The 13132-nt window shown below is 36.5% G+C and overlaps 1 pseudogene; it reads right to left on the reverse strand.

Moving 5' to 3' along the window:
- LOC119987880 overlaps positions 1-12454 on the reverse strand; it is a 76749-nt pseudogene extending 64295 nt beyond the window's left edge.
- Between the last annotated feature and the right edge of the window lie 678 nt (positions 12455-13132).

The raw sequence follows: 13132 nt of genomic DNA on the forward strand, positions 1-13132 counted from the left end.
ATGCCATATATATAACTTCACCAAAAGTGCACTTTCTTTCAGTCATAATACCCCTCACCACATGAGAAGGGTGGCCCAGAATATTTTTGCAACTTCGGTTGTGACACACCATGATTTCTATTTGGGGCTCCCTACTATCTCGATGCGGAACAAGAGAGTTCAATTCGGTTACATAAGGGATCGTATTTTAAAGAAGCTGAGTTGGTGGAAGGAAAGTAGATTTTCGATGGGGGGTAGGGAGATTCTTATCAAATTGGTGATTCAGGCCATGCCAACATATGTTATGTCGTGTTTTAGGCTTCCAGCGAGTATCTGTAATGACATCCATGGAGCTTGTGCTAGATATTGGTGGGGGAGTACTCTGGAGCATCGAAAAGTTCATTGGAAGCGTTGGGAGAAATTATGCGAGCCTAAAGGAAGTGGAGGCATGGGGTTTAGGGATATTTTTTGATTTAACCAGGCACTTTTGGGAAAGCAGGCTTGGCGCATTGTTACACACCCAAACTCTTTGGTTGCTAGGATATTGAGAGGAAAATATTTTCCAGGGGGTGATATCTGGTTGGCTAACCTTGGGGGAAGCCCTTCCTTCATTTGGCGCAGCATCTTATGGGGCAGGGATCTTTTAAGCCAAGGAACCAGATGGGTTGTGGGGTCGGGTGAGCATATCCAGATTTATAGAGACCGGTGGTTACCTTGCCCTACCTCTTTCAAGGTAATATCTCCTGCAGTTTTAGCTCCTGATAGTAGAGTGGGTGTGCTCCTACGAGATGATGGATCATGGGATGAGGAGATTATTCGCGCTAACTTCTTACATTTCGAAGCTGACCTGTTCCTTAGCATCCCTCGATCGAACCAAAGAGCTGAAGACAGGCTGTGTTGGCATTTTGACAGAAAAGGAAAGTATACTGTCAAGAGTGCCTATAAATTAGCTATGGAACTCCAGCAGGTTAGACCTTCTTCGTCCAATGATTATATGCAAAAATGGTGGAACTGGTTATGGTCTCAACAGATACCGCCAAAGGTGAAGGTTTTTATTTGGAGAGCATGCCTGAATATTATTCCCACACAGAGAATCTGGCAAATCAGCATGTCCCTTGCATCCGGAGTTGTCTGTTGTGTGGTTTTGGGGTGGATGATACTATACATGGGCTTTTCAAATGTGTTAAAGTGAAACCAGCTTGGCAGGCTAGTGGTTTTTGGAGAGACCTAAAACCCAAACTCTTTGGCAGTCTCATTGATTGCCTAATTGGTATGAAGGACTCCTTGACTGAGGAGAATATTCAGGTTTTCTTGATGGAGGTGTGGGAAATCTGGAATTACAGGAACAGGTTGATACAAAACTCAAATGGTCGAAGGCTGGAAAGCCTTTTTGATTGGATACCTGGATTCCTAGGGGACTTTCGCACATGCCACCAGGATTTACATATGAGAGACAAGCCTACTAGGTCTTTATCGTGTTGGACCCCCCTTCCGCCTGGTGAGCTTATGGTTAATGTAGATGCTGGGTTTTCTAATGCCACGGGTTCGTATGCTATTGGGTGTATTGTAAGGAATCATGAAGGAAGGTTAATTGCAGCTTCAGCGGCTAATGTGGGTTTACTCCAGTCAGTTGAATGTCCTGAGTTAGTGGCAATCCGTGAAGGACTACGACTGGTGGTTGGTTGCCATCATGATGGAGCTGTAACAATCCAATGCGACTCAAATGGGGCTGTGGATAGGATCCTGTCGTGTGAGTTAGGTCGGAATGAAGTTGGCAACTTAGTCCGTGATATTCAAGTAGCAGGTGAAGATGTTGTAAACCTCACATTTATGCATTGCCATCGTTCTACTAACAAAGTAGCTCATTATATTGCACATTTCACACTTTCTTGTACTACCTCTTGTGTTTGGAGGTCACCTTCTGAGCCTCTGTGGCTCAAGGAAGCTGTAATGACGGACTCTCTGTCTGATGGTTCTCAATAATATGCAGTTCTCCTTTCAAAAAAAAAAATGCCATATATATAGGAGATTAATTACTGGTTATAAATTCTTAAAATTTAATTCAATTTTCTTTGTTTTCTTTTTGAATGTCATATTTTATTTTGAATGAAGAGGTTGCTCTAAAATTGGAACGTTCAACCAATATATGTACAGTGTCAAGTTGGCTAGAGTTAAAGAAAAGTTGCATTCATTGAAGTGAAGTTCAAGCGAGAGTTCAATCAATTCAGCAATCATTGAAGTTAAGCTTGCCATACATGGATTAGGCGTGTACCAAAAAGGGATGCTATTGCCTTATTATTTTTGGTGACTTTGAGGTATCTTGGACAATTAAAGTGAAGCTCTAGTTACATTATATGTGCAGCCTATTGACATGGTTTTAGCAATTCGTTTGAAATTTAAAATGGGAAGAAGAAGAAAGACCTTTGAAGTTTATTTGAAGATGATTATGTCTCCTTATATATCTTGGACGAAATTCTTTGAAGAAATTATGCAAAGTAGATGATCTACTTACCATATGGAGAGGCAATGACATTGGAGACTTATTGGAATGTATGCTTGCCATATTTGATAGCCAAAAATCAAGAGATAAGAGGAGCTAGTCATTTGAAATTTGAATGGAGAAGAAATGATTTTATGAATATGATTTCGTTTCCATAGACATCTTAGTTGTGATCTCATAGAAGAATATGCAAAGGAGAGATTTTCTTGCCATATGGAGATATTTGACTTGGGGATATTATGGCATTAAAAGAAAAGGTTCTCTTACCATAATTGGTGGTCCAAAATCAAAGAGGAGTTGTTCATATCAAGATGAGCCGATTATATGATTCAAATAGCCTTCCACGACTCATTTAAAGGTATATTGAAGAAGCTTTATTTCCTGTTTGATCAAGTTGACATCAAAGATTGAAAAGAAGTCCCAACCGATCACTTTATGCATTCCAATGGAGTTAAATCTTTTCTATAAAAGGCAAGGAAATAAAGAGGTGAACCAGTCTGTTTTATCTCCAAGTACGAGTTTATTTCAAGGTTCTAAAGAAGGCTCTACCTGATTTCTCTCCATATTTAAGGGAGTTATTTCATTTCCTATTATGTGAAGATTATGACTGCTGATTTCATTGGAGGATTGAGAAGACTCTTGCCAAGTTTAATGAGAGATCTTATAGCCTTATTTGATGGACAAAATCGTGGGAGCTGATTGCTAACTTTAAGAGAAGAATACTATGAAGCATTATTTTAGAAAATCAAAAGAGGAATGTGCCGAGATTGAGGAGAAGACTTTGAAGGTTTTCAAACCTAGTTGTTCTATCTATATATGCAGCACGTTTTGCTATAGAGAATAGTGGGAGAAGCTGAGCCACAATTCCCTATCATCTTGCTCTGAAAAATTCAACAGTTTGTATTGTATATTCTTCAAGCTTCTGCCCGCGAGAGCCATTATTATTATTCATACTTGCTACTGCAACCTTTAATCTTCTTTGTACATCATATTTTCATCTCCACATTAGAGAGCTCTTTGTACCCAAAATTAACATATCCTACCCGTGAGATATCATCATTGTTCTCCTAGTTTGTTGCTGTAAACACCGAGAGAGAACCTGAGCCAAACACTTGTAAAAGCCCTTAATTGGGTATACCATCCTTGTGAGGATTGTGAGAGTTTCATGGTTTGCCTTTAAAACCACGTGTGTAAAAGTTAGGAGGGTTAACTTGTGAAAACCTCTGAGTTTCGGTGGTGAACTCCAGAAAATCACTGTTTCATAGTGGATTGAACTTCTAAGGAAGGGTGCTTAGGGAGTGGACGTAGGAGGACTTGGTGAAGTTGTCGAACCACTATAAATCACTGTTTGCATCTCTTTAAACCCTACTCTTTTACAGTTTTGTTTTATTCCTCTAATCTGGTTTTATATGTTCTATATTGTTCATTGTAATATATATTGTGTAATTATATGTGATTGTTTATATGATTAGAAACTAATATATTTGTTTGATTAATACATACGAATCTAGTTGGAGAAAGTCAAGTTTGCGTTGATTTGAAATTATTCTATTAATTGATGAATTTGCTTCCGCTTATCATACAAATTATGCATTGATTAAAACTTGAATATTTGCTCATTATCTTAAATCTAATATTATATACATTGTCTTGACTTTGTTCTATATCTTATTGGAACTTTTTTTGTCATACTTGTATTACAAGTGATTTGGATGACTTAATTAAAGGCCTCATTGAAATTTGCTCGAATTGGCTTAGGATATCCTACTAGAGATCGAGTCTTTGTGTGTGTTGTGCTTTTGTGTGACGATTTTGTATTAGAGGATTCCTAACAGGAATTTGGGGACACAATTCACCCCCCCCTCTTGGGTGGTCTAGATCCTTCATCTCTCTCGTGAGTCACAATCTACTGCTCCAAAGTCAATTTCAATTTACAATTATGGACATGATCTTTAATCCCAAATCTATTAACAAAGAACAATTGTAATTTACAACTCCACCGGATTTGATATCTTTTTCTTCTCAAATTCATCAAAAGAAACGAAAATAACCTTTAACCCTTGTGTATCTCTCCATCGATGGAACCTCTTGTTGGACCCTAGGTTCTACATGTGTGATTTTGATGATATAAATCATTTTGTGTGCTGTTTGATTGAGTATTGAATTATGATAAATGAATATGTCAAGTTGTATCACTTACTTGTAAAGTATGATTAAATATGCTAAGTTAAGGCTTATGCCTATACATGTGAATTTGACACTTATTTGTGCATGAGAATGATGCTGGAATTTGAGCTCAGAAAATGTCTAGAAATGGTCTATTAGAGTTTTCAACTTTGGTTGACCATAATTTAACCGACTCAAGTCCAAATGACTTGAAACTTGAATCATACACTCATATATGTCTAAAGTTTATCTAGAATAAGAATTGAGTGCATTACAATATGATTTGAATATATGCTTTAATTCCTCCAAAACCTAAGGGTTGCCTGCTAACCCCAGTTTTGTGCATATATATTCTTTTATGAACGTGATAAATGAAATCAACTCCGATTGAATCAAAATTTTATGTGCACCTTTAATTTCCTCATTATGAATAGATTTTACGAAGTATAGTTTGAGAAAATATGTTATCTTGGCTAAGATAATCTATGCCCTAGCTCTCTAGTGTAAATTGTGTACCATTTGACTGGATTACTTGGCTAAGCCACAACTTGTTTGTTTGTGATCCAATTGACTTGAAATTTGGTATGTGCATTATATTTGAAATGATATTTGATTTGAATGCTTGATGACCAAGTTTTGGCTACCGCACATATGTTCTATCAAAGGGTAGTAGGTTCTACACTTATGATTTATCGATTTTACATATATTGAATTACTTGCCTCATTACTTGATCAAATGACGTCCCAATGACTTGAAAATTTGCATAAAAATTTCCTTATGTCTAAAATAATTTATCATAAAAGTTTTGTGATTTATTAAATCTATTTTATATATGATTAACCTAAGTGATCTTAAAGAAGCTCGTTGAGCTTACATGCGATTGAGGAGTTTCGTCTCCCATTTCTTTGAAGGTTAATGCATATGTCCATCATATATGATTCAAGGATCAGTTCTGGATAGTGTTTGAACTCACGACATTCAGTTATGAGTGTGGATCCCTAGGATGGTAAGAAAACCTTATGTTAATCAACTTTCCACTAAGGTTAATTTTATACGATGATTGGAACAAGCCTTAGGGCTATCATTTCTGAAACATTTACAGCTGCATAATGTGTTTATTAAATGAGGTTCAGAGCTCGATTAAGTGTACATAAAATTAGATCCGATTGGTACAAGTTACATTATATGAATATATGTTGTTTATGGATTTAATGTGGACTGTTTATGATGTATTATGTGGATATATTTGTGCTAGAATTTATTCAAGAATACTTCTAGAAGATGTCTCAAAGTTTCGAGGGAAGTCTCTAATTCATTTGAATTCAAGAGAGAATGAGGAGAGCCAAAAGTGTGGAGGAGATTAAGTCACATCACTTCTTACCTGAAATGGCTAAACAAAGCTGAAAAGGAGCTGCACCTTTGCAGGCATACCTCTTTCATTCCAACTTGAAAAAGCATATTGCAAGATTGAAAGAAACTTACTCTCAAGCATTCAAGCCAACTTCCTCATCATCTTGTTGTTACAAGGAGGAAGTGCTTCTCGTCTTGGGGATTGATTTCAGTTTCTCAAAAGCCTATTTGTTCTTCACTTACATCCCTACCCATGAGGCTATACATGTTATTCTTGAGTGTTCTCCACCAAATTAGCTTAGTGCTACCTTGTGAGAATCCTATTGTAATCACTTGTAAAATATCTCTTTTGTTAGGGCATTGAACCCTTTAAGGTTGAGTTTGAGGGAGTTCTTGAAACCATTGGTGTATTGAGTTTTGTGGAGCTTTTGGTAAAATCACACCTTAATGGAGTTGAAAAAGTTCTAGGTTGATTAACCTAGGTGCATGTCCCCAAATATATGAATGTAATAAATCAAAAGGACTACATGTCCGAGAGACATTGGAGGGAAATGGGAGTGTTGTAGCTTTTGCAAGCTTGTAGCCAATGCATGGACTCAAGGCAGAAAAAAGACTACGATGAGAGCTCCAGACAAGGAGAGACTCTTCAGTTGCGACTCAGAAATATGATCTAGTTGTCTATGCCATATATTAGTGGCAGGAGAGGTAAGACCACAAAAACTAGGACTGGATGAGGGAAGATGGAGAGACTAAGATAGTAGAGACTATCCACTCTACGACCACTGCTAATCACCCGACTGGTAGACGGATACTGCACATGACAGTAAGAAGATGGGAATAACACATGATAGCCAGAATCACATATACTACCAACAGAGATAAGGTTTATGCTCAGCTGAGGAGCATAAAGAACATAGGGTAAAGATAGATTGCCCAAGGGCTCTCAAGTGGGAGTAATGCGGACAGCCTGAAAGACTTTCAATGGAGAGCCATCAGTAATCTATATGGAGGGAATAGGTGGTGCTGGTCTACAGTCAGTAAGAATAGAGGCATCTAAAGTCATATGGTGAGAGGCTCCAGAGTAAAAAAAAATCTAAGAAGGAGACATACCAGTGACATAGTAGGCAGAGAGGGTGCAGAGGATCAATTGAAACTGTTGAAACTGCTGTAGATCAACTAAAGGTAGAGCAGGAGCAGAAGTAACCGCAGGTGTAGCATTGCGACAATGGTAGTAGAGGCAACCACGAGGTCCCACACGACACTCTGGGTGAAGCTTCCAACAGTCAACCACATGATGGCCTACCTTCATGTAATGGGAGCATGTAGGGCGATTGGAGAGAGGTGGAAGAGCTATGGAATGAGCCGAAGAAGCCATGACCACAACTCACAAAGAAACTAGAAAGGCCAAAGTGGAAGTTTCAAAAGCTATAGGGACTGAACTTGAATTTCAAAGAACAAAAAGGGCCAAAATTGTAATTTCCAAAAACTAGAGGGGTCGAACTGTAAATTAAGAAACTTGGGGTGCTAAACTATAATTTTTGAAAATCAAAGGGGTCAAACTATAATAAACCTAGAGGGGCCAAAGTTAATTTCAAAAATTATAGGGGTCAAAGTTAAATATCTAAAACTTGAGACCCTAGAAACCAATTTCTAAAGAGAAAAAAAAATTTTGGCTTGAGATATCTATGGGTGGTTGGGTGACAGAGATGGGAGACGCTGCTGCTGAACTGCGCCATGGAGGGGTAAGGCGTTGCTGCTGGCCTGTGCGAGGTTGTTGGACAGTGGCACGCCCAAAGCGGAAGAGAAGGAGTCATCGAAAAGAAAAGGAAAGGAGAGAGCCTAAGGCTCCGATCCATGTTAATGTGAAAGACTTGTATTGAATGGAATTAAGGAATCAAAGAGTTACAATAGTATATACATATATAAAGAGAAGACTAAAATACCCTCTAACATAATAAGCCCATAATATATGTCTAACAAGGAGATTTACAACCACTCTTCATCCTCCATAGGATAGGAACTGTCCACTTCAAAACCTCATGTTCACTTTGCACTAAATGTCCTTGGTAAACCATACTTTGCAAATCCAACTGCCATGCCTTGAGTTATGAGCAAGCTAAATATTCAGAACATGCCTTTTTGAGTGTGGTGGGGTTTGCTTAGGGGACTTTTCCCTCGACATTAGATAACATTTGGATGCTGTGTTCAAAGAAACTTCTTATTTAACCTAGATCAAGCTAAAATTTTATAACTTCATACTTGAAAGTTAAATATTTTCTCTTCCATACAAAGATGATAGAATATATGAAGGGCCAATTATTGATAACTTTTTAACCAGGTTTTAAGGAATAAAGCATATATCACATAATATGAAATTTTGCTTCCTCCATTCAATTTTCATTAAAATGCTTACTGATAATAGATATATAGAAAATATTCCACCCGCAAACAAACATTCAATTTCTCCTGAGTTAGATACTTCTTCGAAACTTTTAGAAAATAATCATTTGCCAAATTTAGTACGTTCGATATTGGCAAGATGTTGAAATATATTGAACATGCAACTGTGTTTGAGGGAGTTAAAGTCCAAAAAAGGGCCAAAATATAAGTAAAATACATACTGGAAGCCAGCAAGAACCGATGGCTACTCCTAATGCGAAAATCGAAATGCACAGGCATGGCAAAAGGTAAGGAAACCTGCATTAAATTTATGTTTTAGATATCATCATTCTTCAGTAAGAAAATACTTATGTATGACACCGGAGCTACATTATGAAAATAAAGTTGAGCAATAGAAGTTAGCTTACTTTCCAAATACAGAATCTTAGGAAAATATATCTTCATATTTCTCCGCTGGCTAATGCAGCAGACAACTTGAAGAAGTTAGAAGTGTACTTTACAAGTAGAAGGAAAATAAGAGAGAGAGAGAGAGGGAGAGAGAATTCAACATAACCTTTTCTTTTCTTTTTTTTCCTGCTTTAGGCAATAAATTCAAGAAAGGAGAATCCATGTAATTTTTCTAGTATTAGGAGTTGGAGGTGTCCAATGCTTTTCACAGAAGTAATATTGTTTATATATTTTGTACAAGGACTTGTTCCATCTCAATTAGTAAATGTTGCTCACCTCTGGTAAGCAATTTACAGCCTTCAAGTTTCAAATTTCAACATTAAATACGCCCTTGTACGAATACATGAAGGTATCATGGAAAACCAAAACACATATATATGTTGCATAATCATATTTATGTAAATTATATATAAAATATCAAAGAATATGATACTTCTTCCCTATATATTCAACCTAGTATAAAACACAGAATATCAACATCTATGAAATATTAACATATTTATTTACTATAAGGATACAGGCGAAAATAAAAAGAATCCTCTGAAACCAATCAGCCAGCGGAAGCTTTATTACCCTTTTTGACAAGATTGATAAAAAATCTAGACATCCAAGGTGGATATAATTTTATATCTCTACCTCACATTTTACACACGTGAAAAAATTGCTTACCACTATTTCAATTTCATATTTACTTACAGTAGATTTTTATGTAAAGGAAACGTTGTTCAACAAAAAAAAAAATTGTTAACACAGGAACAGAGAAAGTTGGATAACACAGGAACAAAGAGTTAGAGGAACAAAGAGTGACAATTCTCCTTATTAGAATATGGCAGACTATTCTGTGTACTATGCCTTTTGAAATGTATTGAACTTGTCTGATTTATCAGGCATCAACTGCACAAAAATTTAACCTATTATCAAACATTTTCTTGCCATGATTCAGTGATTAGATTAGTGAGTTATCCATTATAGATTTCAACGCTTTCAGGCCAAGAGATAATAGTACCTGTGCTAGAAAACCTCCAAGAGCTGGGTCAACAATCAGACCTATACCCCATGCTGTGCTGACCTGATATAACTCAGAATACTCAATTATGATGTAGAAACAAAAATTTAAAGGACTTTGAGATATCATCGTAAGCCATTAAATCTCACTGTTGACTGTGCTAAAGCTTGATGTTCTTCAGGGAAAACTTCAAACGCGTAAGCCTGGTCAACAAATTTATACTCGAGAAATCAGATAAATAATTCAAGTAGAGCAAGAGGATTGCCAATGATGGCAACGATGATGGCGAAGATGATATTTAATATTGAACAATAACTTTATGGGTCCCAGTAGTCCATTAAAAATTCCAAGAAGAAACCTTGAAGAGATAGCCATCCGAAAATTAACACTAAGGCCAAAGAGAGTGTTGAAAATAACCCTGACACCAAACATTAATAAAAGTAATTAAAAATACGTATAAATATATAATTGTACAAATTGGATATTCAGAAATATCAAAAAGAATCCCCAAGAAGAATCATTACACTGATATTGTTCCAATAATTATAACTGGTTTATGACCATAGCGATAAGCCATGACTCCCCAAAAGATAGATGTGAATACCCTGCCAAACATAAATGACGCTCCTTCATAATATCAAGATTTGTTAGAGGATCACTACTTGAGGAATTAAGAATGGCAACTGGAAAGAAAAAAATCACATGCCATTAAGACCTCACCAAGGTATCCGGCATAATAACCAATGTCTTCCTCACTTTCTGCTACACTGAAATCCCTGATCTGGTGAAAAGAACAAATGAAAATAAATTATCCAATTATCAACCGGAACAGGCAATGACTTATCCTGAGGTACTACAAAAGTGCATCTCTATTCCTTATCCCAAGTAACTGTTAGTCCAAGAAGCTAAATCGAGTGGGGAAATAGAAAAATCATTCAATGAAGAATACCAAACTTCAAATTACAGAAGTCATCTTAAACAAGCATTGATCTTAAAGAAAATCAGACATTGATCTATGCTAACTTGCAAATTATAGCTAACAAGAAATTTTGATCTCAAAGAAGCAAAATTTTTTTCTCCTTTCCTTTGTCCTTTTCTCAAGTGGGAAGGCGGGGCTACACAACCAAGGGTAGATATCTCTCCAAGTTGCTTTTGTTTTCCCTCTTTCGTAGGTGTCTCTCCCAGGGATTATGCCTCCTAGAGGTACAATTCTGAAGAGTACAAAATTTGATTTGACATAAAACCATCCTAACTATTAGGGAAATCAAAAGAGAATATTTCTCATAAAAATTGAAACTCTTTGTTTTCAAGGAGCCAATAGTTTTAATGCAGAATGCAAGGAGTCTTAACCATGTTATTTGACATATTCATTGTTGTCCATGCACATTCTTAATTTCTCATTAAAACATACTAATTATGTGAACTCTCTGCTTCCAATTAAAAACATAAACAAATAGTTCCTTTATTCAAGGATGGATTTCTACAGAAAGAAAGTAGTAAACATTAGAAGGCATTTCAATTTTATTGAATATTGTAGAGTTGTGAGAACTAAGAAATGTCACAGAAAGAAACATTATGAAAATGAATTGGAATGTTTATTTTCACCATAAACAAATTGAAAGGTCGTAAGTAAATTACAATTGAAATAAAACCAATGACGATACATCCATCTTTCTCTCTGTATCAGAACAAAAAGGCAGGTTAAATTCACCATTTCGATGTTTCTACACTCACCATGAAATAGACAAATGGAAAGAGAGATTGTATTGGTAGAGCTGCCAAATTGTAACAAGGTAGATGCATTGTTAGGCAATTTGTTTGTGCAACTCACACAGGTCTTTCACCATGCAAATAGATTGGTTACAAGAGGATATTAACAAAATCAAAATTAAACTTATCATCGAATATGGCGACTATCAATAAAAGTGATATTGATTAGCTGCAATTTAGGAGGAGAAATAGCTAGCACTCAGTCAATAACTTGGGGATGCAACTGTGAATGAAAGAGTTAAGTTTACAAAATTTAATGAATATGGTCCATTAAATAAATCAGAAGGAAATTCAATCAGCCATATCCATGACAAGTCCTACATGTGTAGAACATACGCTATATTTGGGTACAAAGCATATAGAACAATGATCCATCTTATCTGTTCTTTTTGGTTACAGCAAAGCTACAACTCTTTCCCTTCCTATTTAGAAGACAAAGGGATCAGATTTAGCATATAAAACCAAATTTAGAATTTCATGTTAACCTTGATTGTCCAAACCCATCTTTATTCCTCCATTCATTACTTGCATTCATTTTAGGAAGTTCCTAGAACAATGATTAACATACAACAGCTTAACTTTTTTACTCATTCAAAATAGGCACTTAGAGCATTTCAAAGACAAGGACTTTTTACAGGATTTAGCTTCAAGAAGAAAAACAAAGAGAGTGCTTACCACTACAAAGAACAATAACCCATATTGAAACGAACTCTCGAATTGGTAGACCTGTTCTTGAGAGCTTACGTTTATCAACCTTACAACCCGGACAATTCTCATAGTATTTCTTCTCCAACAAGGGCTCTTTGCTCTCGGGTGTCATGCTTCTCAAAATATATTCAGCAGCTCAATAACTTCTTCAAGTCACACTTGTGTGGACATGCCAAACACTTGTCAGAGTGGGAAACAAACTTGAGAATATGAAGCACACTTCACGTGTAAACAAAATCAGCCATGATAGGGATCCCAACAGTTGGTATCCAGTTATTATCCCATCTAATGAGTTCTACGTTCAAGATTTTATGTTCATCATGTGAGCCCCAAATTCACTTGAATTTGTCATCAACTCAGTAGCTATGATAGAGGGGATGTCACTGCTGGGATGCGCAAGCAACCGTTTGGTGCCTCTACTGTTTCTAGTACCTCTCCTTTGCATATTGTGTACAGCGATGTTTGGGGCCCTGCTCCTATGCAATCCATTGATGGTTATACCTACTATATTATTTTTGTGGATCATTATACGAGATATACTTCGTTATTTCCCTTACATGCCAAATTTGAAGTCTTTAACGTCTTTTTACAGTTTCAACAATCTATTCGCACTCTCTACACTGACAATGGTGGAGAATATCAAAAGTTGAAAACTTATCTTAATCAAGAAGGGATCAGTTGGTTCACTTCTCCACGCTATATGCCTCAGCATGTAGCTCTTGCTGAACGTAAACACAGGCATCTTAGAGAGACAGCTCGTACTCTCCTCCATGTTGCTAAATTACCTTATACCTTCTGGAGTTTT

The sequence above is a fragment of the Tripterygium wilfordii genome, chromosome 21, assembly GCF_013401445.1.
Source record: "Tripterygium wilfordii isolate XIE 37 chromosome 21, ASM1340144v1, whole genome shotgun sequence".
In the NCBI taxonomy this organism is placed as follows: domain Eukaryota; kingdom Viridiplantae; phylum Streptophyta; class Magnoliopsida; order Celastrales; family Celastraceae; genus Tripterygium; species Tripterygium wilfordii.